This window comes from Mauremys mutica, chromosome 2, assembly GCF_020497125.1.
Source record: "Mauremys mutica isolate MM-2020 ecotype Southern chromosome 2, ASM2049712v1, whole genome shotgun sequence".
In the NCBI taxonomy this organism is placed as follows: Eukaryota; Metazoa; Chordata; order Testudines; family Geoemydidae; genus Mauremys; species Mauremys mutica.
In genome coordinates, this window is record NC_059073.1 from 206,739,097 (window position 1) to 206,764,903 (window position 25,807).

The 25,807-nt window shown below is 43.2% G+C and overlaps 1 protein-coding gene and 1 long non-coding RNA gene across 9 annotated transcripts in view; one reads left to right on the forward strand and one right to left on the reverse strand.

Moving 5' to 3' along the window:
• LOC123363701 overlaps nucleotides 1-4,537 on the reverse strand; it is a 38,684-nt gene extending 34,147 nt beyond the window's left edge. The window contains exon 1 of the long non-coding RNA XR_006576868.1: nucleotides 4,327-4,537. This is a non-coding gene — a long non-coding RNA (uncharacterized LOC123363701). The remainder of the gene's footprint in view (nucleotides 1-4,326) is intronic.
• The window catches only part of PDE1C (phosphodiesterase 1C), a 548,714-nt gene that overhangs the window by 107,929 nt on the left and 414,978 nt on the right, over nucleotides 1-25,807 (forward strand). The gene's annotated exons all lie outside the window — the stretch shown is intronic.

Genomic DNA, 25,807 nt, shown 5'->3' on the forward strand with positions numbered 1-25,807 from the left:
CAGATGCATGCAGTGGAAAATACAGTAGGAAGATATATATACACACACAGAGAACATGAAACAATGGGTGCTACCATACACACTCTAACGAGAGTGATCAGTTAAGGTGAGCTATTACCAGCAGGAGAGAAAAAAACTTTTTGTAGTGTTAATCAAAATGGTCCATTTGCAGCAGTTGACAAGAAGATGTAAGGAACAGCAGGGGGGCAAATAAACATGGAGAGATGGTTTTACTTTGTACTTTACTCAACATCTCAGTAAGCCGACTGTACCAACACACTCCAGCTTGTTTCCACCCCAGAAGTGCCAACAATTTATCGTCATTCTAGGTGCTTGTTGGCATTGTCGTGTCTCCGTGGCTAAGGCATAGAGCTTAATTGTTCTTAAATCTGCGTGTGTGAGCATTGAGGATGCCAATTACAGCACCACAGAGAACTAAGATTCACTTACTGCTGTCAGTTTGACAGAATTATCAGAGTAAATGGTCCTTAATGTGAGATTCTGTTTATTCTGTAGTGATGTTTTTGCCTTTTGTTTCAGTCTAATACTTTCTATTAATTAGAATTCATCACGCCATTTAACTGAAGTAGCTTCTTTTTACAGTGAAATTTTGAAAACTGACTTAACATTTATGTACATGCTCTATTTGCATTCTTGCCCTTTGAAGGGCAAGCGCTAATTTGAGCCCTTTGCTTTACCAGGCATCACTTTCTTACACTAACATTTTATATACATAATTATCTTTTTCCATCTCTGCACTGATGTTTAAATGAAACCTTAGGGATGTATTCCCATCTGATTGTGTGTGTTTACATGTTATGTTCAGTCACTTGTATTTGATGTCTGTCTTATATTATGTTTTAATAAATAAGTTTTGTATCTTTACAAAGTTCTTAACTTTTAATATTTCAGTGAAGTTAGGTGCCAAACCTGCATAGGCCCTTTTGAAAATCCCATTTTTAGGCACCTAAATATCTTTGAAACTGGCTTTTGGACACTTCTGAAACTTGTATCCATCATGCCTAGGTGCAGGGGCCAGGGAGCTTTTGAACTAGGAAGATACGTATTCTATAAATAACTAATTATGGGAGAACAGATCTATCAATCACTGTTTTCATTTTTTTAAAGAATCATAATGGCATCAGGTGGCTCCTGAAATCAGAAACAAAAGGGATGACTGTCTGAAAATTCATGAAGAATGAGGGGGAGTGTGTGTGTGTGTGTGTGTGTCCGTCCAGACATGGCTATTTTAATGAGCAGCTATTAGTCAACTCTAAAGAAGGAACCAAACTCTGTGTAAACATAAACTGGTTTTGTGCTACGGAACTGTTGCTCAGTTCAATTAAAAATCTACCTTTCTAATTTGAAGAGCAGACAGCTGATCCATTTGACAGATTTGTCATCATATCCCATTAATTGCTGGTAAAGGTGGTGCAGATCAAATTTGTTTTATTCGGTACAAAATATTTCTGTGTCCATGACTGCAGCATGTTGATTGTTAAAGACTCAAAGACCTATTCAAATGACTAGGCCACCGGTGAGGCCATATATTTAGCCTCTTTTGGAGCTCAACTGGAAAGAACTCTAAGAATGGGCAAATCTGTGCAGATACAAGAAGAACTGACATGAGTTTCTACCAGAACTTGAACAGAGGTGAACTCACTTGGAATGTGTGCTGAGGTTCAAAAAAGTTGGATTGCTTCATACATCTCAATTCTATCTAGTTGGGTTTTCCCACTCCTTCCCCACCTTTTTTTTTCTTTAAAACCAGCAAAAGCATCACAGTGGAGTGGGAGGGGAGGAAGTGAGGGTAAGGGAACCCTGATAATTCAAAAATGATGTTTCTTGTTTTGTTGAAAAACAAAAACTTGAATAATTTAGGAGGCAACACAACCTGTGTTCTCTTTTTTAACTTTTCATGGAGGGAAAATAAAAACCTCAATAACTTTGACTCCTCTACTGGAAGGTATTTGAAATTTCACACACAAGTTCTGGCCAGAGCCTGCAGCCCAAGCCTCCCCCTGTGCCCCAACCCCCATCCCCAGCCCTGATCCCGCTCCCGCCCTCCGAACCCCTCGATCCCAGCTCGGAGCACCCTCCTGCACCCCAATCCCCAGCCCCACCCCAGAGCCTGCACCCTCAGCTGGAGCCTGCACCCCTTCCCGCACCCAACCTCCTGCCCTGATCCCCGCCTGCCCTCTGAACCCCTTGGTCCCAGCCCGGAGCACCCTTCTGCACCCCAATCCCCTCATCCCCAGCCCCACCCCAGAGCCTGCATCCCCAGCTGGAGCCTGCACCCCTTCCTGCACCCAACCTCCTGCCCCAGCCCTGATCCCTCTCCCGCCCTCTGAACCCCTTGGTCCCAGCCCGGATATTTATTACGTATTTATTATGTAGAGATTTATTCTCTACATAAAAGAATAAATTGACACAAATCAGACATCTGGAATGGTGGTGTTGGGAATATTTTGCTAGCTTGCCAGATGGTAGTGTGGGAAGCTTGAGATGTTTAGGTTTCTAGGTTGGGTTAATTAGGCTGTGAGTTTGTTATGAGAAGTTGGCCTTGGCTAACTTCTCTCTAGCAGGCAATAATAGGATAATAAATTTAGAAGGCTGTCTAGGATGATGTTACCCTATGAAGTTATAGCAGTGCTTGTGTGTATTTTGTTAACCAATTAGCAATTGCTTGCTTGCCTGCTTCAAGTGTATAAAGATGTATGCTGGAGAGAAATAAATTGACTTTGCTATCCAATCATACTGACTGTTGAGCATATGTCCAGGTCCGCCTGCGATGCGACATGGTAACATACAAAAGCCAGTAGGAGAACACTTTAATCTCCCTGGACATTCTATAACAGATTTAAAAGTAGCCATACTTCAACAAAAAAACTTCAAAAACAGACTTCAAAGAGAAACTGCAGAACTAAAATTTATTTGCAAATTTAGCACCATTAATTTGGGCTTGAATAGGGACTGGGAGTGGCTGGCTCATTACAAAAGCAACTTTCCCTCTCTTGGTATTGACACCTCCTCATCAATTTTGGGAGTGGACTTCATCCACCCTGATTGAATTGGCCCCTTCAACACTAGTTCTCCACTTGTAAGGTAACTCCCTTCTCTTCATGTATAATAATGCCTGCATCTGTAATTTTCACTCCATGCATCTGAAGAAGTGGGTTTTTTACCCACGAAAACCTATGCCCAAGTAAATCTGTTAGTCTTTAAGGTGCCACTGGCCTCCTCGCTGTAATTATAGCTCTGTTTCCAATCATGAAGTCACTGTGGCCACTAAGGATATGTCTGGAGTAAGTGGGAGTGAGTATTCCAGCCTGGGTCAACAGACCCAAGCTAGCAGGGCTTGGGCTAGTGCTCTAAAAATAGCTCTAGAGAGAGTGCTTTGAAGCTGCGGCTTGGACTCTGAAGGCTAGGAAAGGTGGTGGGTGTTGGAGCCCAAGATCCAGCCCAAGCTGGAACATCCACTGTTATTTTTAGTGTGCTACCATGAGCCCTGCTATCCCGTCTCTCTACTTGGGCTGGGAGGCTTGCTCTCTGCTGCAGTGTAGACATGTAGTTATGCAGCCACAGATTTATTTCAGTGTGGTCTGTTCATGCTTTGATTGCTGGAACAGCACTATTATTTAGAAAGGGCAAAGAGAAATTTTCATACAAAATCAGCAATGTGCCAAGGAAAAAAGGTTGTATGGGTATAATTACATAGTAATGGATATAATTACATAGTTTAATCCATTCCTACCGTATCTGCAAAGTAGCTACCGCTAATGAAAAGAGTAGTAACTTGCTTATTTCACAGTAGTTTCATTTAGTGCCTTTCCGTAGAACAAAACTGACTGAGGCATTTTTCTTTATCCTAGAATAATGATTTCATTTCAGCACTCACATGTATTTTTTAAGGTAGGGATGATGTGACATATTATCCCGTGTCAGTGTTTTGCTGAGGGATTTCTCCAAGGTTGTATAATCATGCCCAGAGCTATTAAATACTCTCATGCAGAGACCTTTTCTTTCCTGTTTTAGTTTGACTCTAGTTGGTTGTAAAATGTGTCAGGCCTTTTAAAACATTATTTTTTAAATATATACTAACACAAGGCATTTTTAATTAAGATACTTTGGGGAAGGAGTGTATGTCATACTGGTTGTGTTTCTTTTACTGGTGAAGATAGTTTATATGAAGTAAAAATTGTTACCTGAAATTGGGCCAGCTAGTAAGCTTAGGGAGGACTAATGACCCACCAGAGTTTGGCAGAAAGCAGCACGTTTATTATACTGATAGCTAAGCTCAAAAGAAGGGGAGGGGGTTAGACTCACACTTGTATACTCACGCTCCCAGGACAGGCACAGCACCGGAGATGTCAGGATCCTTCAAGATAAGTGTCCCCCAGCGCAGCGATGGACGGTGCGATGAAGGTAAGTCTTCCCAAGGCATGATGAAATGCAACATGGCAAACCACTGGCCAGGCGGTCTGGATGAAGGGCCTTCACGGGAGGTACAATCTTGTGAGTGCACTCCTGATCACATGGCCCCTTCCCCTTCCCAGGACCTGTTCCTCATGGCCTGTGACTAGAGATGACTTGGCCGTGTCTGGTTGGTCACACTCCACCTTGGACATGGAGTGTCCATGCATTGGGTGTGTGAGCGCTGCCTAATTAGAATCCCAGACACCTTGTCTATGTAGGAGCTCTTTTGATCTTCCAGTTGTTCAAGGAGCCACATCATCCCACAAGCATTCCAGGACGGAGCGGGAGGGGGAAAACCACTTCACAGGTATTCAAAGAGGGATTGGAGACAGAAGGCGGGGGAGAGTGTAACAGACCTTTTGAACATACAGGTTATACAGAGGATACAGATCACTGCTGTTCGTACAACAAAAATATCTTTCATTTGTGTAACACCTGCCATCTGAAGATTTCAAAGCACTTTACAAGGTTAATCAATTTAGCCTTACAATTCCCACCCCCTGAATGTAGGCAAATATTATCACCATGTGATGGGGTGCATAGCCTGTGCTGATGGAGAAAAAATGAACTGTAGCCAGACAGCAATTAGTGCATCCAATTGCACATGGAGGGTATGCCCGGCTGGGGAGGAGCTGGGTGGCTGAATTAAGGATGAGTCCCACCTGAGGAAGTAGGGTGATTAAAGAAAGGACTTCAGAGTAGCAGAAGGACTTTGGAATAGCAGAAGGGAGGCAGGAGACCCAGGAGAGAATAGGCCTTGAGATCATCTCACAAGATGGGAGCTCTGACAAAGAGCCAGGAAGGACACTGAGAAGTCACAAGGGTTGATCAAGATTCTGTGGTGAGTTTACAAAGGCAAGACCTCAAGGAGGCAGCCAGTCCTGTTTCTAGAGGAAAGAGACACAGGCACAGAAAGGCAGACAGGGAAACAGCCCTGGGAGGCGTTCCTTGGTACCAGAGCTGGAAAGACCTCTGCAGAGCCTGGGAAAGGGTGAAGAGTCTGAAAAAGAATGAGCCCAGGAAGGGGCAGAGGAAAAGACCAAGGCCTTGGCTACACTTGCAAGTTTAGAGCGCATTAAGTCAGCCCTGGGCACCCTAACTCCTGAAGTGTCCACACTGGCAAGGCACTTAGAGCGCCTGGGCTCTGCAGCTGGAGGTTTCATGGTAATCCATCTCCACGAGAAGCCTAGAGCTTTCTGTGCCTTGGCTGAAATGCCTGGGTGTCAGTGTGGATGACGTGTTGCATTACTGTGCTGTGATTGGCCTCTGGAAACATCCCATAATCCCTTGAAGTCAAATGGCTACTCTTGTTATTGTTTTGAACTCGGCTGCAGGCATGCAGATATCCCCTTTCAAAGCTCCGTCTCTGACAGCTGGCATGCTTATCTGCTCTGGAACACTAAGCAAACCATTACTGTGGAATGCTGCTGCTGCCGAGGCAGGTGTGTGTGTGGGTGGGTGGGTGGGTAGGTAGGTGGGGGGGGAGCTGATGTCGGGGTTCCCCTTGCTCCTATCTGAACTTACAAGACAGCATGCTGACGCACTCTCTGCCTCCCAAACACACGGTCTCTCCCCCCACATACACACAACACACTCCCTGTCACACTCCACCTCCCCCCCCCCCCATTTGAAAAGCATGCTGCAGCCATTTCTGCCCTGGGATAGCTACTGCAATGCACTGCTCTCTGTGGCATTGCAAGAGCGGCTAATGTGGCTTGCAGCTGACAGTGTAACCACACAGCAGCATTTTCCTTGCTGCAGTCTCCAAGGGGTGGGCTAACTCCTTGTGCTCTATATCTCAGTGGTTTGCACATTGGCCTGCTAAACCTAGGGCTGTGAGTTCAGTCCTCAAGGGAGGAGCCATTTAGGGATCTGGGGCAAAAATCTGTGGCTTAGTCCTGCTTTGAGCAGGGGGTTAGACTAGATGATCTCTTGAGGTTCCTTCCAGCCCTGATATTCTAGGATCTGCAAGTATAGCCATGCCCCTAGTAGGGTGACCAGATGTCCCAATTTTATAGGGACAGTCCTGATATTTGGGGCTTTTTTTTTATTTTTATATGGGCTCCTATTATCCTACCCCCGTCCCAGTTTTTCACACTTGCTATCTGGTCACCCTAGCCCCTAGAGACAGGCTAGGTAGGAAGTAGTCCATGGAGGCGGCAAGGAGTATGAGGAAGGAGACCATAGGAACTTGCTATAGGGCCTCTACGCTGGAACTTAGACTTGTTCTACACTAGAAAACTAAGCTGGTTCAACTATTTTGGTCAGTGGTGTGAAAAATCCACACCCCTGAGTGGCATCGTTAAACTGACCTAAATCCCAGTGTAGATAGTGCTAAGTGGATGGAAGAATTAACCCATTGACCTAGCTATCACTGATGGGAGAATCCTTCCTTTTGGCATAGGTAATGTCTACACTGAATTGCTACAGTGGCACAGCTGCAGTATTTTAAGTGTAGACAAACGCTGAGAGTAGAGAGAGGGCCTGGGTTTCTTTACTGGTCCCTGAGAAAGGTGACATGACAGCCCCCTGATAAAAAGTGTTTGAGGACCACTAAGCCCATGGTTGGGCCCAAGACCTGGTGTAAGGTCATCAGATTATTTGATAGGACTCTGATACCCTGGAAGGGATGGGTGGGCCTTTAAATTTGCCAGACTCCTGCTTACCAGAGGAAGATATGAAGGATTCAAACTTTGCACAGAGTTCAGCACCCTCCCCTTCTCAGTAGCTGGGGGGATTTGTCTTCTCACCAGGAAATTGTCTATGGATCTAGTTAGTGGCCCATGTTTTGTATAATGTTTTGGCCTCTGGCTGGAGGGTGTCAGATAAAATCTTGAAGCTGTGTGGCTGGCCCATTTGCGAAAAAGGATTTGTTTTTCAGGTACAAGCCTCCACTTAGCAATTACATTTGGCACACTTTGAGGAAGTCACACTTGTGCAAACAAGGTTTTTTTGTTTTGTTTTATTTTTTTGCAGAAAGTGTTGATAGCAGCAGACACAGGTTTTGGAATTTAAAAGTATATGTGGAGGTGTTTAATGCACAAGAGTGAGGATGGAGAAAGTAAATGAATATTGGACTGAAATCTCCTAAAAATGTGTATCACTGAATTATAATAATGTCATGATATTACCATTTCCCCCATCTTTAGCTGAGCTTAATTATGCTGTAATGCCGTATAATGGCATTTTAGAGGCTAATTTTTAAAGTGATGGACTCTTCTGGTGTATAAAATCTGAAGGTAGATCACCTATTAGATTAGAATAGGTTTCTTCTTGACAAATTGCTTGGCTGTTCTATAACTAGGGCTTCTGATTTTTGGTTTTAACCATTAAACACTGATTAAAACACCCCTAATTTAATTACCCACCATGTTTATCCAAAAAACACTGGAAAAACACTGGAGAGGGTTACTTATATCGAAGGGCTTGTCTGTCCTGTGCGGTAATGCAGACTACATGTGTGTATGATTTCTAAAGCAGACTAATGTGTTGTGCATCAGTTGTTCCGTGTAGACCTGGTGTGTAATAAATGTTACCTAATGGCTTTAATGTAGTGCTCTTTGAGAACTGAGTTCCTAGCTGCATCTTTTATGTGGTTAGCAATGTTTAACATGTTTGGATTTGGTCAGCTTTACTTAACATAAGAACGTCCGTACCGGGTCAGACCAAAGGTCCATCTAGCCCAGTATCCTGTCTACCAACAGTGGCCAATGCCAGGTGCTTCAGAGGGAGTGAACCTAACAGGCAAGTGATCTCTCCTGACATCCATCTCCATCCTCCGACAAACAGAGGCTAGGGACACCATTCCTTACCCATCCTGGCTAATAGCCATTTATGGACTTAACCACCATGAATTTATCCAGTTCCCTTTTAAACCCTATTATAGTCCTAGCCTTCACAACCTCCTCAGGCAAGGAGTTCCACAAGTTGACTGTGCGCTGAAGAAGAACTTCCTTTTATTTGTTTTAAACCTGCTGCCTATTAATTTCATTTGGTGACCCCTAGTTCTTGTATTATGGGAATAAGTAAATAACTTTTCCTTATCCACTTTCTCCACATCACTCATGATTTTATATACCTCTATCATATCCCCCCTTAGTCTCCTCTTTTCCAAGCTGAAGAGTCACACTTGAAGCTGAGGTAGAAAAATGTTACTTTCATTTTAAAACATTCAATACCTTTGTATTAGTGTCCTTCTGCATCGCTGCTAATTGCTCCAAAGGTGAGTCTGAGAAGCATTGTCTGGCGTCAGTCACTGGTAGGCTGCCACAACAGGAAAAAATGTGCCAGAGAAACTCTTTTCTCTATGCACTAGAACGATACACAATTGTTTCTTGATCGTCTGTCTGTAGCTCAGTTGTCTGATACTGTTCTCCAAAATTGGATCGTGTCCGTTGTCATCAATCCCAACTCCTGCACTCCTTGCGGCAATTTGGCAGACAGTAGAAATAGATTTCCTAAATAGAAAAGGGACTGACATATGGTGACCCTAACATCTGTGGTAGTGGCTTATGAAGTGGTTTAGTGTGCTAGTCATTGATTCATGGCTGAGTTGCTGAATGGCCTATTAATGAGATGTTTGTTTACCAGGTTTACTTTTCTTAGAGAACACCATGTGCAAACAGCTATTTGTGAGGAAGCCCTTCCTGTGTGTGCTACCTGCCAGGTGGACTGAAGACATGCTAGCAAAATCTAATTCAAGATCAGACTTGATTTCATGAGTTGTGGAAAATTCTCCCCCACTGCTTCTCATGTATTTGTTTGGGAAGCCTTGCACAGTGCAGGAAGCTTAATCAATATAAGCAGGAGTTCTGAAACTTCCTCTTAATGGCACAACCGGCCACTCAGAATGGTGCCCCTCAGATGTGTGCTAGAATTCTGTGTCTGATCTAATGGGGCTTCAAAAGGTAGCATATACTCTGGTGCTGAGATTTGTATGTGTGCTTCTGTCAGTTCAGCAGCACCAGTTACAAGATCAGAGGTGAAGAATGCTAATAACCTACAAATTCCCACCCTCAGACAACTGTTGATTACTTCGGGAGGCCTTAGTCACTGGATGACAACTGTTAAAGGGTGAATGTAAATAATAATAATAATAACCTGCAGACTAAAATGGGAGTAAAAAGCAAACACAGTAAGTTATTTTCTTTTGTTCTAGTCTATCTTTTTATGTTTGTTTCATTAGGGCTTGTCTTTGTTCCCATTGAAGTGAATGGCAAAACTTCCATTGACGTCAATGGGAGCAAAGTCAGGATCTGTATGAACAGACTAACACGAACGTTGCATTAGCATCTTTAGTTTAAAGCTTCTCAAACTGAGATGTGTGACACCTTCCTAGTGGGTGGGCAGGATTTGCAAGGTACATGGATTTTCCCCCCCCTAGAGCAGGTGTAAAACAAATGACAAGAAGGCTGTGATTAACAAGAAAAGTTACAAAAGGGATCTTCAGAAAGCTTGGGGGAATCCACTGTTCTAGTTCAGCCTAGTGTTCCTAGAGGTTCCTAATTCCTTGGGGGGGGGGAGGGGAAAGGCATGACGAGGTGGCATCCTGGATGAATTGGGAAGGATTCTTTTGTTGTTTAGAGCAGAGTTATAGTGAATCTGTAGGGATATGTTATAGATAAATCTTCCCACCTAAGGGGTGTGTTGCTTCTTACATAATATTGAATGGGAATTCACTACTTGCACTGTAATATCCAGATATAGGGACTATAAGGGATATTGTGCTCTGACCCATACAAAGGATAAGATGCCTGCTACTAATATGAGCTAATGAAGTACTACTTTCAGCATCATGTATAGTGACTGCAGTGTTGGGGAGTTAAGGTTTGTAGGCCCGCTTCCCTGTGTGAGAGATTTATGGAGTTGCGCACAGATTTTACAGAGACACAAATGCAGCACAAAATGTATGGCAGTACAGAATTGGGTCCTGAGAAGTTAGAAGAGGGGAAGTGGAAAGGGATAGCCTACCTCTTATGCTCTTGTTAGTTTTCTTGCTGCCCTCATCTGTTTGATCCTTACAACATACATTACATTGGCTTACACCCTTTAGACTTTAGAGGGCAAATTCCTAAAGCCTGAATTACACTAGGAAATTAGGTTGGTATAACTGTCATTCAGGAGTGTGAAAAATCGACCTAACCCCCAGTGTAGCCAGCGCTAGGTCAATGGCAAAATTCTCCCATTGACCTAGCTGCTGCCTTTCAGGGAGGTGGAGTAGCTATGCCAAGGGAAGAAGCCCTCCTGTCAGCGTATAGGTAGTGTCTACACCATAGAGCTGTAGTGGCTCACCTGCAGTATTTAAGTGCTGACCAGCCCTGAATGATGTGTAAGGGATGGTGTGTGTGTGTGGGGGGGTTTAACAGTTTGTGTACATGGCTAGTGGAGAACAAGCTAGGGTGTGAATTTAAAGTGCAGCACTATCTCCCCATGTGGACCGTCATATTCCTCACTAAAAGCACCTTTGTGCAGTTTAGCTTAGTCCACTTTAAAGTCCACTTTTAGGCTTTCTGAGCCAAGGAAGCCATTTCATCTACAGAAACAGAAGACCAGCTGGACAGAGAGGAGGCAGTGGGACCTAGTCTTCTCTAAAGGGTCGAAATCCATGGCTCGGAGGAGTGGTGATATCAGATATGGGGTCTGCAGCTAGGGAGTGCTCCTGGGAGACCCAGAGCTAGGAACAGTGATCAGTCCAGAGGGCTTAGAAGCCCATGGGATTCAGTGGTTGGATCTGGTCACAACAGACATGTTTGTTCAGAGGGCAGGACTGGACCATGTTGTGACATGAAAACCTCATCTTTCAAATGTTTCAAACCTCTAAAAACAAAATAGAACTTTTTTGCAAAGAAATTTGAAGCCGTCTTTATAAAGGAGAAGAAAGAGGGGGATCCCTCATAAGTGAGTCACAGTTCACCTTTTCTCAAAAACCAGGAACTTCTTGGGGAGGGGAGACTCACACCTAAATGGAACACTCTCAGATGGAAATCCTCAGTGCTAATTCCTTGTGGCCCCAGGGAATCCCAGACAGAACTAGAAGTGCAAGTGAAACTGTATGTAGTTGGTTCTCATGAAAACAACTGGCGTAGTGCTTAGTAAAACCCGGTTTTGTGTCAGTGAAGCTTCAAGGGGTCTGTGCCCTTAAAATTCAACCTCTGGGGAGCTGATGGCCAAGCACAGAGCTGACAGCACAATACCCTCCTGAGAGCTCGGCCTGTTCATGCAACAAGACAACCTAGGAACAATACAATAAACGTCACCATAGAGGTTACGGAAAACACCCATTGTAATACATCCAGTTTAAAAATAAAGATAGGCTTCAGTAAATGCAAAAGAGCAAAGCCTGGGTGGAATCTGGAAGTTAGCAAGTGCAACCTTACTTAGAAAGACTCCCTTAGAAACTCCCTTTGTCTCTCCTAGATTTTTCTTATTAGGCCTGATACAGTCTATTGAAGTGCATAGGAATTTTCCATTGATATAAATGGGCTTTGGATCAGGCCCACTGAGAAAATTTAGGGTCAAAACTTGAGCATTGCTAGAAATTTGTAACTCCCCCTGAAACTTGTGGGAATTATAGATGCTCAGATTCTGCAACTTCCAGGTTCTGAAATACTTTGGAATGACTTGCAGTCAGCATCACCCGCTAACTAAAGGTATCTTATGGTATGGTCCGAGCGAACTACTTTCAATAATGAGTTTAAAAAAAAGAGTCTACCACTTAGCTTCCACTTCTGTAGCTGCCCAGGCTGATTTTTAAATAACTTCATCCCTGCTTTATGATTTTAAATGATTAAAGAAAGAAGTAGTTTCTTCCAGTTAGGTAAACCGTTTGCCTCATGACAGGAGTCCTTTTTGCCATGAAATTTAGTAGACTGAAACACTCACCACTATGGACTTCCACAGAGATCAGTCCAATTTCATGCTAGTGTAATGATGTCAATATTCTTAAATTAACCACAAGGTGAGAATGAAGGATGTTGTGCATTCCATGGGATCAGAATTTTCTCCTCATCATTTCTAAAATATGCAATTTAGAATATGATCGTACATTTTGCATACAGAACTACCATTGAAGCTCATGGCATTTTTGAGTGCAGTTTGCTTGTAAAAGCCACATGAGAACACAATATTTTCCCATGACACACATTGGGCAGTACCAGATGTTTATTACATGGCAATAGAAAACAACCTGTTGCCTAAGAAGCAGAGTAGAAAAGGCAACTGCAGGAAACAATGGCTTGGTTTGTTTGTTTCCTTAGATTTTCTGTTGTTGATCCTATCTCCCAATCATTGCAAATAGCTCGCAGGCTGAGGTACCTGCATTATGGATATTGAAAACTCTAGATCTTTATCCTGCTAGACCTTTTGTTTAGTGCTTTAACGATATTAGAGATTTTAGGTATGGAGTTGTTTATGGTCTCCATGCTATTGAAGAACACCTGCTTCTATTTTCATAAGCATGTCAATGACTTAGGGGGAGCCTATGTTTCACTGAAAGTCAGTGGGACGTAGGCTCCTAAATCATTTAGATGCTGTTGAAAATTTACCCTGGCATACACGAAAGAACGCATTGTTAGCTTTGTATCAAAGGTAGTGGCTGTATCCATACAATATTTCTTAGTGACCAGAACACTTGCTTCCAGAGTACCGATTGCACTGGCTTTCTGTATTGCACTCAGTTTAATATATTCTACAGCGAGAGTGTAAAGTGATGTGGCACTATTGCATTCCAGACACAACGGAGAATTGGATGATCCCACAAAATTGAATGGTGTGCAGTTTTACAACTGAGGCTTTTTTGGAGAGCTAATGACTGGTGCTTTGTATTGGCCATTGGTTCAATTCTCACTTTTTCATTCTCCAGTCTGGTTGGCTCAGGCTAGATATACTATGGAGATGGCAGGCTCAATGCTTGGAGGGTGGAGGCAACAACCCCCAAGACCTATTGAGTGAGAGCTCAGAAGGGAGTTGCACCTAGTGGTACTTCTGAGACAAATATAGAATCATAGGGTTAGAAGGGACCTCAAGTCCCCCCTGCCAAGAAGCAGGATTTGTTTGGTTAAACCAGGGATAGGCAACCTATGGCACGGGTGCCGAAGGCGGCACGCGAGCTGATTTTCAGTGGCACTCACACTGCCCAGGTCCTGACCACCAGTCCAGGGGGCTCTGCATTTTAATTTAATTTTAAATGAAGCTTCTTAAACATTTTAAAAACCTTATTTACTTTACATACAAAAATAGTTTAGTTATATATTATATACTTATAGAAAGAGACCTAAAAACGTTAAAATATATTACTGGCAAACGAAAACTTAAAATAGAGTGAATAAAAGAGGACTCGGCACACCACTTCTGAAAGGTTGCCGACTGCTGAGTTAAACCATCCAAGACAGACTGCTATCCAGTCTTCCTTTGAAAACCTCCAGTGAAGGAGCTTCTGTGGCTTCCCTAGCCAGTCTGTTCCATTGTCCTACTGTTCTTATAGTTGGGAAGTTTTCCCTGAGATATGTATTGCACTCCAGTCTGTGCTGGAGTCTGGTGGCTGTGTGCTGGTGAGAGGGTTGAAAGGAGGAAGTTCTTGGGGTTGTGACAAGGAGACAGAACACCTCTCTTTAAGGAGGGACAGTGATCCCCTTGTTTAGTAAGGAATACTTACCTGGCATGAGTTGAGATACCCAACCAAGCAACCTAAACCATTGGTGCAAATATGCTGAGCATTTATTTTCTAAGGTGCACAGGAAAAACAGAGGTAACCTATGTTAGTTGCTGAGCTGTGGGCTAGCATTTGTTGCATTTCGTTCAGCTGTTCATGGTCACATTCATGTTTTTTTTGTGGGCACATTTTGAAGGCTGTTGTGCTGCAGCCACACTTTGAACAACAGCATCATATTTTTAAATAATGCTCTGCAGGGGAATAAAGGTGCCCTCAAGAAATTCACATGGGACCTCATTTACTAGCATTACGAAATTCAAATCCAGGGGGTCACACCCACAGGAGCTTATTGTCAGGCTGTGCTTTACCAACAGAAAAAAAGTTTCCATGGTAACTGTGTAATGAATCTGCTGGAAATTTTTTTCCAAGAGGAACTCTGCCTCCCCCCATGGATTAAACATTTGTGAAGCTACGCAGCTCTAGTGCTGTGGCTATAATCCCCCATGGCAATGCCTGAGATTTTTAACATGTCCCATTATTTTCAAAGATATGTACACAAATGAATCCTCACAACCAGGTTAATGGATCCAGTTTTAAAGGAAATAATATTTAATACTAGAGCATGTGCTCTCCCTTGCACTTTGTCTTTCCCTTTGCCCAGACACTCAGTGCTGCTGTTCTCTGGCACTTTATAAATCTGTAGTAACACATTAGTACTCTGACAAATCTAAGTTGTTGATTTTTAGCTTCACTCAACATGTTTGTTTCACTTTCCAGTATACGAAAAATTCCAAGTTTTCATTTTCTTTCTGTTGCCAAGATACAAGCATCAAATGATTGTCCTCTCTTCTTTCTTAATGGTGTGTGTGTAAAATGCGTGACAAGCCCCCCCACCCCATTAGTTCTTTACATTAATAAGTCAGGTCTCCTTTTATTTCCTACTTCTCCAAAGATTCTTTGGGCAGCCGTAGAACTTGTATGATCATATTACAAATACCAAGGAAATTTAATTCTGAGGAACTTAGAGGGGAAAGAATTTTTAGACCAGCCGTTGAAAGCCTTTTTTTAGCTTTGCTTTTGTTAATAACTTTGTTATTTAACTCAAATGCCTCACAAATAGTTGGAAAAAGAGATCTGTTGGTTAGACATTCAGCACCCCTGTGTCTTTAAGGGATGAGAAAGCGCTTCCTCTCACTTCTCTGGTCCATCAATGGCCAAAACAAGGGAGATACAACTTCTTTATGCTGATGTACCTAAAGAAAAAACAGGTAGGAAACACATAGCTATGGATTCTGTCATTATGCATATTGTGTTTTTCTACATCGGCGTGACTTAATGCGGTGTGTCCCTTCTGCAGAATTTGCGGACTCCTCTATCATTATTAGTCACTTTACAGACCACTTGCTCTTGTTGACTAAATTACTAAATGTCAGTGATCAATAATTGGCATCTTTCAATACCTTTGCTAAGGGTGAGGGGTGGGCTTAGTCCTCCCTCTCATAAAGCACCAGAAGGCAAATACTGTTGAACCGTTCTAAAATTAGTGCGTTTTGCTCTGCATTTGTTTTCATTAGGACGGTGTCTGGAAACAGAGGACATTGTCATTCCATTATGTTCTTAATGTTTTTATACAGTGTGGCGGGAGTCTGGACCTGCTTCCTGTGGAACTAATAAAAACAAACCAGCTCATTTGTGTGGACTCAATGCCTTTATTTTCCATGCATCCCTATAAGAGATGCAGTTAGCATTTGGAGTCATCACAATGGCCACTTGCTATTTGCAGAGCAAGCTGTTTGTTAGTGGATGCACTGAAAGGAAATTTAGCAATTAAGTGACAAGTGTGGATGCTGCTGTTCTGCTTCTTAAGGAGCGCCACATCCTATAGAGTTTTAGCCTTTATTTGCAAATATAGTTTATTTTTAATAAGGTCTTTTCAGTACTTTGCAGGAGTGTAACTTGAATGGCATCCTATCATGCTAATTTCAGCAGCTTTTTCCATAATTAGGTTCTATCATTTTAGCTGTGAAGATATTTTTCTATACATTTTTTTTCAGAAGCAGGTAGGTAAATTTAGAAACATGGAAATGCAAACACCAATGTGATCTGAATCCTCCATTGCTTTCCCTGTTTTTTTTATACCCGATTCAGCTGCCCAGTTTGGCCATAATGCATAGAGTGGAGTTTTTTTCTATCCTTTGAAAATACGATGGCGTTCCTCAGAAGTTGGTAACTCTTGCTTTTGGATTGTTAAGCCAAAATGTAGTGTGAATCAGTGTATAAATTTGATTCAAGGTGACATTTCTCAAATCAACCACGCTTCTATTATGCCCACCAACAACCTACGCTGAGTTTGAGTGCTCCAAAATCAGATGAAAAAACATGGACATTCTATCTTTGTTTCCAATGCAGAGTTGAATAGGAAGCAGTTTCAAAATTGAGCCATTCATATTTGCATCTGGATACAAAGCACAGCCCTAGATGATAGCCTTAGGAATAGCATGGAGCTTCGGATCATGGCCTCTCCAGTCTAATATAAGAAAGGTGACTCAAACTTCTAATATAACATACACTCAAATGAACATGCTCAGTGAATCAGATGATTTTTGACAGTTGGGTAGATGATTGAAACAAAGCAGAAGAACTCCCTTAAAGAAAAACATACATTGATAGGCTCAAACCAAAACTTAGGAGCCAAATCTTGAACTTTGAGAAAGTTCAGATTCTTTGTAACTGGGTTTCTTTCCAGTGGGATCTAAAATCTAGATCCAGATATTTGAATCCCATAGATTTGGGGGAAGAAGAGTATTTGGGAAATGTAGAGGACGCAATACACTTCAGAGAGTTGGGGAGAACCATCTATAGATTTTCCCCCAGCAGTATTAGAAGCCTCAAACTCTCTCTTTATACAGGAGTGTCCAAAGCCCTAATTTTGTCAGCAGAAGGTGGTTATTTCAATAGTGAATAGTTTCTCTTCTGATCCCCTTTGCTGTTTAGTATAAACTTCATAATCTGGGACTTCCTCAGTTTTACAGGCTATGAGACTTTATCATTCTCTGGGACATTTTTCATGCCTCAGAATACAGACTGAGGTTCTAACACTCCATAGTATGAGAGAGTCCTATAGGAAGAGAGGAAGAGTCAATGGAGATAACACCAAATATGAGTCCCAGGAGTATACGAGATGGATTGCAAGGGACAATAGGAATCGAGAGGACTTGCAGCCAGAGGAATAGGGGATAGACCAGAGGATCGCACCATCACCAGGAAAAGGCAGGTCTACGTGATTGGGGACTCCTTACTGAGAAGAATAGATAGGCTTGTAACCAGAGCTGACCCAGAGAACAGAAAGGTGTGCTGTCTGCCAGGTGCTAAGATACAGGATGTGGACCTGAGGCTGAAGAGGATCCTAACGGGAGCAGGGAAGAATCCATTGATTGTCCTTCATGTGGGAACAAATGATACAGCTAGGTTCTCGCTGGAACGTATCAAGGGAGACTATGCCAGACTGGGAAAGATGCTTCAGGAAATTGAGGCTCAGGTCATCTTCGGTGGGATTCTGCCTGTTCCTAGAGAAGGGCAATAAAGGTGTGACAAGATTATGATGATCAACAGATGGCTCAGGCAGTGGTGCTATAAGGAGGGCTTTGGGATGTATGGCCACTGGGAGGCATTCATGGACAGAGGACTGTTCTCTCGGGATGGACTTCACCTGAGTAGGGAGGGAAATAGACTTCTTGGATGGAGGCTGGCACAACTGATTAAGAGAGCTTTAAACTAGGAATTTGGGGGAGCTGGTTGAGAGATGTCCAGGTAATCTCCATGCTGGATTTTAACATTGAGACGGAAGAAAATAAAGTAAGAAAGGATACAGCCATGGGTAGGAGAATGGACATACGGAAGAAGGGTAGTGTAGATACCAGTCTAATAGGTGATACTGGCGATAGAATATCTGTGTCTAATCGAGTAAAGAATGTGACAGAAGCCAAACAGCAAAAATTACGTCTGTTAGTCTATCAGGTGCCACAGGACTTTTTGCTGCTTTTACAGATCCAGACTAACATGGCTACCCCTCTGATAGCAAAAATTAAGATGTTTGTACACTAATGCGAGAAGCCCAGGTAACAAGATGGAGGAACTAGAGTTATTGGTGCAGGAAGTGAAATCAGATACACCTCTACCCCAATATAACGCTGACCTCATTCATTCATTCATTCATGCCCGTCACCCTAATCAGGGTATGGGCCGCCAACAACAGATCTCCAGAGTCCTCTATCCTGGGCCATTTGCTCTAGCTGGTTCCAGGTATAGCCCATTTTTGTGCTATCAGCCTGAAGGTCGCGTCGCCAGGTGTTTCTAGGATGGCCTCTTTTCCGCTTGCCTTGGGGGTTCCACCGCAATGCCTGTCTGGTGGTGATGGTTGGCTGCTTGCGTAGTGTGTGTCCTATCCAGCCCCACCTTCTCCTTCTAATTTCTTCCTCTACTGGGGGTTGACGGGTCCTCTCCAAGAGGTGGATGTTACTGATGGTGTCTGGCCAGCGGATCTGAAGAATCCTTCTAAGGCAGCTATTAATGAAGGTCTGAATCTTTCTAGTGGTTGTTTTAGTTGTCCTCCAGGTTTCAGCTCCATACAGTAAGACTGGTTTCACGTTGGAATTGTACAGTCGAATCTTTATTGCCAAAGGCAGCTCTCTGGAACTCCAGATGTTCTTGAGCTGTAGGAAGGCTGCTCTTGCCTTACCAATCCTTGCTTTGATGTCTGTGTCTGTGCCACCCTGCCGGTCGATGATGCTGCCTAGGTAGGTGAAGGACTTCGCTTCTTCCAGGGGGCTTCCATTCAGTGTGACTGGGTCGTTGCTGATGGAGTTGATCTTGAGGATCTTGGTCTTGTCCTTGTGGATGTTGAGGCCAACCTGTGATGACGTGGCTGCCACTATGTTGATCTTCTCTTGCATCTGCTGTTTGCTGTGTGAAAGGAGTGCAAGGTCGTCGGCAAAGTCCAGGTCATCAAGCTGGGTCCACAACGTCCACTGAATTCCATTCCTGCGCTCATAAGTGGATGTCTTCATAATCCAATCAATAATGAGGAGAAAGAGAAATGGAGACAACAAGCATCCTTGTCTGACTCCGGTTCGCACCTGGAAGCTGTTTGTGAGCTGCCCTCCATGGATCACTCCACAGTGTATGCCGTCGTATGAGTTCTTGATCAAATTAACCACCTTTGCTGGGATGCCATAGTGCCGAAGGAGCTTCCAGAGGGTCTCTCGATCCACGCTATCGAACGCTTTCTCATAGTCAACAAAGTTGATATACAATGAGGAGTTCCACTCCATAGATTGCTCGACTATGATGCGGAGCGTTGCTATCTGGTCCGTGCATGATCTATTCTGACGGAAGCCTGCCTGCTCATCTCGTAGCTGTGGATCGACTACATCCTTCATTCTCTCTAAAAGGACTCGGTTGAAGACCTTCCCTGGCACCGACAGAAGTGTGATTTCTCTGTAGTTGGCACAGTTGCTAAGGTCTCCTTTCTTGGGGATTTTGATGAGGTATCCCTCTTTCCAGTCTGCCGGAATCACTTCTTCTTCCCATATCTTCTCAAAAAGGGGGTACAGCATTTCCACTGAAGCATCCAGGTCTACTTTCAGGGCCTCTGCTGGAATGTCGTCAGGTCCAGCCGCCTTCCTGTTCTTCATCATGATGATGGCTTTTCTGATCTCATCTCTGGTTGGTTTGTCACAATTGATTGGAAGGTCCTCGTTGGCTGGGTCGATGTCTGGTGGATTTGGTGGTGCTGGTCTATTCAGGAGTTCCTCAAAGTGCTCCGCCCATCTATTCATCTGTTGTTCTATTCCTGTTATAGACTTTCCCTGCTTGTCTTTGACGGGACGTTCTGGCTTGCTGAACTTTCCAGACAGTCGCTTGGTGGTGTCATACAGCTGTTTCATGTTGCCGCTGTATGCTGCCTGCTCCGCTTCTGCTGCCAGTCCATCCACATAATCTCTCTTATCCTTCCTAATACTCCTCCTCACTACTCTGTGGGCTTCAGCATACTCTTTTTGAGCTTTGGCCTTTGCTGCTCTAGTCCTGCTGTTGTTAACTACTGCCTTCTTCTTCTTTCTGTCTTCTATCTTAATCAAGGTCTCTGCTGTAATCCACTCTTTCTGCTGGTGTTTCTTAATTCCAAGCACTTCCTGGCATGCTAACCTAAGTGTCTCTCTCACTTTCTGCCATCTGTTGAGTACACTGTCTTCCTCTTCCTCAGACCGATCCCGTAATACTGAAAACTTATTCTTCAGCGTTAGTCCAAAATCTTCCTTGGTCTTGTGGTCCTTCAGAAGGCTGACATTGTACTTCGTTCTTCTATCTGACGCGTCTATCCAGTTCTTCTTCAGTTTCAGCTTCAATCTGGCCACCACTAGGTGATGGTCGGACGCTACGTCTGCTCCTCTTCTAACTCTAACATCCTGCAAAGATCTTCTGAACTTCTTGCTAATGCAGACATGGTCGATCTGGTTTTCTGTCGTGCCTGCTGGCGATACCCAGGTACTCTTGTGGATCCGCTTGTGAGGAAAGATACTGCCTCCTATGACCAGGTTGTTAAATGCACAGAGATCCACAAATCTCTCTCCATTCTCACTCATCTCTTCCAGAGCGTGGGTCCCCATGACTTGTTCGTATCCTGTATTGTCAAGTCCAATTTTGGCATTGAAGTCTCCCATAAGAATGGTAATATCTTTGTCTGGGAGAGTCTCTAATATTTTCTGAAGTCTATTGTAAAAATAGTCTTTATCCTCCTCTTCGCTGTCATTGGTTGGGGCATAGCACTGAACAACATTCATCTTAATCCTCTTCATTTTAGTTCTGAAGGATGCTGTGATGATCGTGGGACCGTGTGCCTCCCAACCAATCAGTGCTCTCTGTGCCTGCTTAGACAACATAAAGCCTACTCCCTGTGTGTGGGGTGCGTCGCTCTCTTCATGTCCGGAATACAGCAACAGCTCTCCTGTCAACAGTCGCCTCTGTCCAGCTTGTATCCATCTTGTCTCGCTAATACCCAGTAGGGTCAGGTTGTTGCTCCTCATCTCTACTGCAACCTGCGCCGTCTTTCCTGACTCGTACATGGTCCTCACATTCCATGTGCCGATGGTAATCCTCCTGGTTGCAAGAAGGGTGATCGGCTTAGTGGCTTCCTCACGGCTTTCACCACCCAGCGTCATGCGTCTTCGAATTGAAGACCCTTCTTTTTCCAGGATAAAAGTCTCTGATATCTCTATTGTTGGCGTTTCTGTAGCAAGTTGATTTTTTACGGGGTGGGGTTGCTAGCCCCACGCCCAACCCTCCTCCTTTACCCTGACTTGGGACAGGCAGATGGCCCCAAAGGACCACTCTGGTGGAGTTAACGCTGACCTCGGGAGCCAAAAAATCTTACTGCGTTATAGGTGAAACCGTGTTATATCAAACTTGCTTTGATCCACCCGAGTGCACAGCCCCGCCCCACCGGAGCACTGCTTTACTGCATTATATCCAAATTTGTGTTATATCGGGTTGCATTATATTGGGTAGAGGTGTATTATAGAGATAACAGGAACATGGTGGAATAGTAGTCATGACTGGAGTACAGATATTGAAGGGTATGTGCTGTTTAGGAAAGATAGAAATGAAGGCAAAGGTGGTGGAGTAGCATTGTATATCAGTGATGAGGTAGGCTGTAAAGAAATAAGAAGGGATGGAATGGATAAGACAGAGTCTGTCTGGGCAAAAATCACATTGGGGAAGAAAGCTACTAAAGCCTCCCCTGGGATAGTGCTTGTGGTGTGCTATAGACTGCCGGGATCTGATCTGGATCTGGATAGAGACCTTTTTAATGTTTTTAATGAAGTAAATACTAATGGGAATTGTGTGATCATGGGAGACTATAATTTCCTAAATATAGACTGGAGGACAAGTGCTACTAGGAATAATAGGGCTCAGATTTTCCTGGATGCGATAGCTGATGGATTCCTTCACCAAGTAATTGCTGAACCAACAAGAGGGGATGCCATTTTAGATTTGATTTTGGTGAGTAGTGAGGACCTCAAAGAAGAAATGGTTGTAGTGGACAACCTTGGTTCGAGTGATCATGAGCTAATTAAGTTCAAACTAAATGGAAGGATAAACAAAAATAGATCAGTGACTAGGGTTTTTAATTTCAAAAGGGCTAACTTAAAAAAATTAAGGAAATTAGTTAGGGAAGTGGATTGGACTGAAGAACTCGTGGCTCTAAAGGCAGAGGAGGCCTGGAATTACTTAAAGTCAAGGTTGCAGAAACTATCAGAAGCCTGCATCTCAAGAAAGGGGAAAAAACTCATAGGCAGGAGTTGTAGACTAAGCTGGATGAGCAAGCATCTCAGAGAGGTGATTAAGAAAAAGCAGAAAGCCTACAAGGAGTGGAAGATGGGAGGGATCAGCAAGGAAAGCTACCGTAGGAAATCAGGACACATAGGGATAAAGTGAGAAAGGCCAAAAGCCTTGTAGAGTTGGACCTTGAAAAGGGAATTAAAACCAATAGTAAAAGGTTCTGTAGCCATAGAAAAAAGAAGTGGGACCGCTAAACACCGAGGATGGAGTAGAGGCTAAGATAATTTAGGCATGGCCCAATATCTAAACAAATACTTTGCCTCAGTCTTTAATAAGGCTAATGAGGAGCTTAGGACAAATGGGAATGAGGATATGGAGGTAGATATTACCACATCCGAGGTAGAAGCCAAACTCGAACTGGTACATGAAATTGAAAGCCCATTAGCAAGAATTTTAAATGAATCTGTAAACTTGGGGGTTGTACCGTACAACTGGAGAATTGCTAACATAGTTCCTATTTTGAAGAAAGGAAAAAAAGGTGATCCGGGTAACTACAGGCCTGTTAGTTTGACATCTGTAGTATGCAAGGTTTTGGAAAATATTTTGAAGGAGAAAGTAGTTAAGGACATTGAGGTCAATGGTAATTGGGAGAAAATACAACATGGTTTTACAAAAGGTAGATCGTGCCAAACCAACCTGATCTCCTTCTTTGAGAATGTAACAGATTTTTTAGACAAAGGAAATGCAGTGGATCTAATTTGCCTTGATTTTAGTAAGGCATTTGATATGGTTCCACATGGGGAATTATTAGCTAAATTGGAAAAGATGGGGATCAATATGAAAATTTAAAGGTGGATAAGGAACTGGTTAAAGGGGAGACTACAATGAGTCATACTGAAAGGTGAACTGTCAGGCTGGAAGGAGGTTACTAGCGGAGTTCCTCAGGGATCGGTTTTGGGACAAATCTTATTTAATCTTTTTATTACTGACCTTGGCACAAAAAGTGGGAAAGTGCTAATAAAGTTTGCGGATGACACAAAGCTAGGAGGTATTGCTAACACAGAGAAGGACTGGGATATCATACAGGAAGATCTGGATGACCTTGTAAACTGGAGTAATAGTAATAGGATGAAATTTAATAGTGAAAAGTGCAAGGTCATGCATTTAGGGATTAATAACAAGAATTTTTTTTATAAACTGGGAACGCATCACTTGGAAGTAACAGAGAAGGAGAAGGACCTCAGGGTATTGGTTGATCACAGGATGACTATGAGCCACCAATGTAATATGGCTGTGAAAAAAGCTAATGCAGTCTTGGGATGCATCAGGCGAGGTATTTCCAGCAAAGATAAGGAGGTGTTAGTACTGTTATACAAGGCACTGGTGAGACCTCATCTGGAATATTGTGTGCAATTCAGGTCTCCAATGTTTAAGAAGGATGATTTCAAACTGGAACACGTACAGAAAGGACTACTATGATGATCCGAGGAATGGAAAACCTGTCTTATGAAAGGAGACTCAAAGAGCTTGGCTTGTTTAGCCTAACCAAAAGAAGGCTGAGGGGAGATATGATTGCCCTCTATAAATATATCAGAGGGATAAATACCAGGGAGGGAGAGGAATTATTTAAGCTCAGTACCAGTGTGGACACAAGAACAAATTAATATAAACTGTCCATCAGGAAATTTAGACTTGAAATTAGACTAAGGTTTCCAACCATCAGAGGAGTAAAGTTCTGGAATAGCCTTCCAAGGGGAGCAGTGGAGGCAAAAGACGAATCTGGCTTCAAGACTAAGCTTGATAAGTTTATGGAAGGGATGGTATGATGGGATAGCCTAATTTTGACTTTGACTATTAGCAGTAAATATGCCTAATGGCCTGTGATGGGACACTAGATAGAGTGGGATCTAAGTTACTACAGAGAATTCTTTTCTGGGTGTCTGGCTGGTGAGTCTTGCCCACATGCTCAGGGTTTAGCTAATCGCCATATTTGGGGTCGGGAAGGAATTTTCCTCCAGGGCAGATTGGCAGAGGCCCTGGGGGTTTTTCGCCTTGCTCTGCAGCATGGGGCACGGGTCACTTGCTGGAGGATTCTCTGCACCTTGGAGTCTTTAAACCACAAATTGAGGACTTCAGTAGCTCAGACATAGGTCAGGGGTTTGTTACAGGAGTGGGTGGGTGAGATTCTGTGGCCTGCGTTGTGCAGGAGGTCAGACTAGAAGATCATAATGGTCCCTTCTGACCTTAAAATCTGTGAGTCTATGAGTTCATTTTTGAGTTAAAATTGACAAAAGCACTCTGAGGACTTGTACTGCTGGGTTGTCAGCAATGTAATGCCAGCTTTGTTTTCCACTAACACATGGACTACAAAGTGCCTGTGTGTAGTCTATACAGGCCAGCCTAATACCTTGTTTGCAGCATGCTTCACTAAGGTTGTGATTTCTAATGACTTTGCTTATCCAAAGGTCACCATCTGGAACTAGCTCATGTGACGTTTTATTCTGAAGGAACAGCTTGATTATATTTAGAAATGTGAGACTCTCCCTAGAATTCTTTGTGATACTATGTTACAGCATCACACTGAATTTCAATAAGGCAAAATTCACTTGGATTATTCATAAAATGAGTAATAACCACAAAATAATATTATGATAGCCTGCAAATATCTTTTGACTCGTTAATGGGAAGTCAAGATAGGAAGAGTGACTCAAACTCAGTTATGTGGTTACTTTTCTTGAGTTGTTCAGCTTTCTTTGCATCTACTGTAGCTGCTTAAACTGTGTTTCAAGAATTAAAATGGTGTAGTGTTAAAATTGTACATGTTATAAACTTTACAGCTGAGGTTTAAAGAACACTAAGTGAATGGCAATTCCTATGTAAAAAAACGTAGTGGATCTGACAAGTGTTCCATCTAGTCCACTAGTCTCTCTCTCTGACCATGGCTGGTAACAGCTGCATCAGCGGAAAATACGAGAAACCCTTGTGGCCAATTATGGAATATCCTGCTCATTGGGAAGTTTCTGTCTGAGCCCCTCAGAGACTTTTAGATTTTATTATTCCCTGCTGCTCAGCCTGGCTTGAGGCAAAGGATGTTGCTCACATCTCAAGCAGGAGTTGTCAGAGGAGAATCAAGGGACAATAAAGTAGTGTCCTATTTTATAGACTTGCCAGAGGGAGTGGTAATGGAGGGTAATTTTTTTACCCTGGAGCTAACTCCTTTTAGTAAGAAGCCATCTTGAGGAAGGGTGTGGGGGACCCCTGGACTCAGTGGTGATTGGGAAAGAGGAGCCTGTCAGTTCCTGAAGGGGGAGCTGGGAAGCTAGGCTGAGGCAGTAGTTGCATTTG